This window comes from Saccopteryx bilineata, chromosome 12, assembly GCF_036850765.1.
Source record: "Saccopteryx bilineata isolate mSacBil1 chromosome 12, mSacBil1_pri_phased_curated, whole genome shotgun sequence".
NCBI lineage: Eukaryota > Metazoa > Chordata > Mammalia > Chiroptera > Emballonuridae > Saccopteryx > Saccopteryx bilineata.
The window spans coordinates 13,612,487-13,617,430 of NC_089501.1; positions in this window are offsets into that span (position 1 = coordinate 13,612,487).

Here is a 4,944-nt window from a genome sequence, read left to right on the forward strand (position 1 = left end):
ACAAGTCCTTAAGAGACGGCACATTCTAGAATAAACTGTTTCTAGGACCTTTGCATTTAAAGTGCATTTACTTTCCAGGGAGATGTATTCTGTTTCTTCACTGCTGCTACTTTCACCAGATTTTGGTTGAACACTCCTGCTCTGTCCAACCATCTGTTTAACACAGAACGTAGATTCCTCAACCTGAACCTTACTTTATTCCTTACGGCTTCTGTCTGTCTCCATCTCTACCTCCTCCCTTTTTTTTCTTTTTTTTTTTTTTTGTGACAGAGACAGAGACAGAGGGACAGATAGGGACAGAGACAGGAAGGGAGAGAGGCGAGAAGCATCAATTCTTCTTTGTGGCACCTTAGTTGTTCATTGATTGCTTTCTGATATGTGCCTTGACAAGGGGAGGGGGCTGCAGCAGAGTGAGTGACCCCCTGCTCAAGCCAGAGACCTTGGGGTTCAAGCCAGAAAGCTTTGGGCTCAAGCCAGTGTCCATGGGATCATGTATATGATCTCACGCTCAAGCCAGTGACCCTACGCTCAAGCTGGTGAACCCGCACTCAAGCCAGATGAGCCTGCACTCAGGCCAGTGACCTCAGGGTTTCGAACCTGAGTCCTCTGCATCCCAGTCCAAAACTCTATCCTCTGAGCCACCACTTGGTCAGACTCTACCTCTTTTTTAGGCACATAGGTAAAGATATCTATTCTGGTTTGAACTAGCTCATAATATAGCCTCCTTATTCTATCTTTCATCCATTCTTTCAAACTTCTTTGTGAGGTTCTCTCCTTGTCTTTTGAGCATCTTTACCTTCCCACCTCCACTGCTCTGTCCAACGGGACAAGCATTTGAGTAGTTTCCCTGTGCTGGATGACATGCTTAATACAGAGAAACAGGAGTATCAGGCATCATTTGTGACCTGAAGGAGCTCAAAGTCCAGGGGAAGACAGTCGCATATAGACACCTTGAATTCAGTATGGGAAGTCTGTGATTGTAACAGACACTGTAACAATAGAGTTAGTGAAGCGGCACTTAGTCACCTTGGGAGATGATGGGTGGGGTGGGTAGGTGTTTACAGAAATGGCCAAATAAAGGATATGGTGTTTAGGTGAAATCCTGAAAGATAAATAAGACTTAGGTAATCAAAAAAGTAAGAAAGCTGTTCCAGATAAAGGCGAAAAGCAGGAGCAGCAGCAGAAAGTGTGGTGAGAAGGTTTGTTCAGGGAGATGTCATTTTTTTGGTATCACCAGAGAGGAGTTTTTTTTGCATGTTGAGGTTAGGTCATGAATGAATGTCAAAGACTGGAGTTCTTTTATAAGGAGCTTAGGTCTTTATCAGGTGGATCGAAGGCGGCCATCAAAGTATGTGGCAGAAAGATGGCAGGTTCAAAGTTACATTTTAGGAAGATCACTCTGATCTCTTTGGGGCCGAGGATGGAGTCTAGCTGAGGGAAGATTACCAGGAATGAAAACTGTGTACATGTAATCAAGCTATATTGGAGACGGTCATTTATTTGAAGTAGTTGGTGAAGGATAAAGTATAGGCTCTTAGTTTGGTTTATTGAAGGGTGACATGGAATATAAGAGGAAGACTGGTTTAGAATAGAAGATAAAATATTAAGTTTGTAGTGACTGGAGTAATTTCAAAATGTATCAAGCATTCTTTTGAATATAAAGCTGAGGTCGGGGAATAGTGTGTGCTGGTGATGAAGACTTGAGTGCCAGGTTCACATCATTCTCATCCAGAAAAACACACAAAACAACATTGACTCTAGTCCTGACATTCTCTTTAGCTACCTTTCTCTTTCTCCCTCCTTTACACAACTGAGTATTTGATAGGATAGAGTCATTGTTGACTTGTGGCCCATTAGTTCTGAATCCACTGAAATCTGGCTCCTAGTTATATCAGTCTGCTGAAATGGTTCACAGAAAAATACCTGTGACATTTTATCTCTGAAATTCAAGTCATTTTTAAGCATTTGTTTCCCTTGAATCTTAATGACATTTGAGGTATAATTTTTCCTTCTTGAAAGTTTTCTTCATTCCCAAGATATTTTAAAGCTTTCAATAATCAGAACTCTTCAAGATGATGCAAAGGCTCTTTTCGTCCTACTCTGACCCCCCTGACCTCCAGGTTTAATCTTTTTTTCTCATATTACTCCTTCCATTTGACTCTTAAATGTGGGTATGCCACAGAGTTCCAGCCTTAATCTAAATCTCTTTCCTGTCATAATACTCTTGCTACAATATTATCCAATTACATTTCTTAACTTTGACTCAGACGTCTCTTAAAACCACATGATCCAAGTGACTCTCTACCTAACCCACCTGCTTGTCCCTCTAACACTTTAAAGTCTATATGTCTAAAATTGAATTCATTATATTTTCCTCCCAACTCCTTCTCTTCCTCCTGTTTGCCTGTCCTCGGCATGTTGTACCATGCTTAGACTAGGCAGAACCCTGGGTTTCATCTCATTCATTCTTGGCACCATTATATGCATCCCTTACTAAACCTTTAATTCATCATCCGTCTCTTATTTTCTAACTCCTGCTTTTTTTCAAAGCCTCGCCATGACCTCTGTCCCTTTCATTGCCTCCTTTCTCTAGGCCTGCATCACCTCTTTCACAGATTGTTGCAGTAGCCTTCTAATTTGACTCTGGTCTCAATGTTTCATTCTAAACATAGAGAAGGTCTCACTAAACTTGCCACTCATAAAAACCTCTTTATGTTACTCAGTTGTTTTAAAAACCTGTGATAAGTCCAAACTCTTTATTCTAATGCCTAGACTCTTCATGTTCAGCAACAACATCGACCTTTTCCTCCACAGTGCATACCCTGAGAAATGGGAAGTGCTGGTGGTTGTCCACACCCATACTCTGCAGCTTCACACCACCCAGCCTGCCTCTTCTCTCTGCTTTGATGTCATCCGCCTTGTCCTCCTAGAGTGCTCTAGCTAATCCACCAGATACAGTTCAAGCATCTTCCCTTCTACCAAGCCTTTCTCTTGGCCTCTGCCACAGCACCTATTACACTTTATTGCATTTACTTGTTTTTATGCTAATTTATTCAACTAATATCTATCAAATTGTCTATTATATAACAGGCATAGGAAATATAAAAATGATAAAGGACAGACAAGTGCTCTTCTCTCTAGGAGTTTCCATTTTAGTGTTTTCACTATTGTGAATGAACAGTCAGTTCTTCTTCAGTAAAGGCTCTCCCAAATGCTCTTCCCTCTATCCTACCCTTACTACCATCACCACGATTTAGGCTTTTATGACTTCATTCCTCTATTGTGGAAAGATTCCAAATGAGTTACCTACCCCAGAATTCCCCTTCCAATACAAAGAATATATCATCCCAGGTCAGTCTTTCTCAAGTTAGTTCCAGTACCATATCATTCTCCTATTCAAAAAATTTAATAACCTCCTATTGCCTTTAGAATTATGTTAAATTCTCCTACCTTGCTAAGCAAGACCTTCCACAGTCTTACTGCAACGTGGACTTGAGTTAAAAAACAAAAACAAAACAAGATATTAATCCTAACATAGTGCTTAGCCTAAATGTATTCACTTACAATATGGTGATAATCTCTCATAATATTAAGCGTATAAAATATTGTACATGAACGTGTTAAGAAATGAATAGTTGGTTTGATTTCACTGACTCATTGCTTTGTTGATATAAAAACAGTTTCTCCTATTGACACGAGAGCAAAGCTGTAGGAGAGCTTCCAGATTCTTGAGTGTGATCATGCAAAACAAGCATCCCAGCAGTGTTGTGCCAATAAGACAATAAAAGAAATATTGTTTCATAGGAGTTGTGAACTTTACTACAATTACGTAGCTTTCAACAATTATTCCTGAAGGGGGAAAAAAAAGCTATTTCACATAAGAAATTACATTCTGAATTTCATGAAGCAAAAGTTATATCCAGGCTATCCTGTAAACCAAACAACTAAGAGAATGACTATCATACTTTTAATTTTTTAATTAACCTTTGAGACACTTAAAATCACTTGGGTAGAAATTAAATGATTTTCTTTTCTTTTTTGGAATAAGGGTTTCCTTTTTTTTTGTTATAGAAGCAATATCTAAATATTTTAAAGAAATAAGAAAATAAAACTAAGCAAAAAGAATACACAAGAAAGGACCTAGAACTCCAAAACTAACAAATGATCCTCCATTATATAAGCAGTTAGTTCTAGGTTGTCTTAATCAAGTCTAAATCATTAGTCAGACAGAAACTTTCTCATTGTTCAAGACAAATGAATCTGGGGAGACAGGGAAGCATTCAGAGTTCTGTGACAGACTAACTCATACAGTTATTCTCTTATCCTGCTCACACAAAGGTGTAGACTACTGTAATTTATTGTTCAAATGCAGGGGTTGGGGATTAGTGTACATTGTACCATGGCCTTTACTGGCAGAATGAAATCAAAAGCCAGTCAGCCCAAGTCGTGAGGATCTCAGAGCAAGGTGAAAGTGTAATTGCTATATATGCACTGTGGGTTTACAAAAGCCCACCCCTACTCCCACCTTACCCCCAAAATTGCTATTCAATAAATGGTGAATGAGTAAGTTTATTGTTCTCACAAATATTCTTGATATCTTGGTCAGCTCAGTAATTCAGTAATTTTTTTTACCACCTTCCTCTTTAATAATTGAGTGTCTACCTCTCTTTAGCTATCTTTAAACCAAATCTTTAGAGAGGCCTTCCTTGCCACTATCAGCAAAATAAGACTCCTCACAAGTTAGAGTAGCTAATAATTAATTACAGAATCCTCAAAATTAGGCTTAAAAAAGATATATAATTACTGGGTTGTACACCTAAAACTAATATAATATTGTATGTTAACTGTAATTGAAAGATAAAAAAAAAACTAATATAATATTGTATGTTAATTGTAATTGAAAAATAAAAAAAATTATTTAAAACAAACAAGATGAAGAATAAA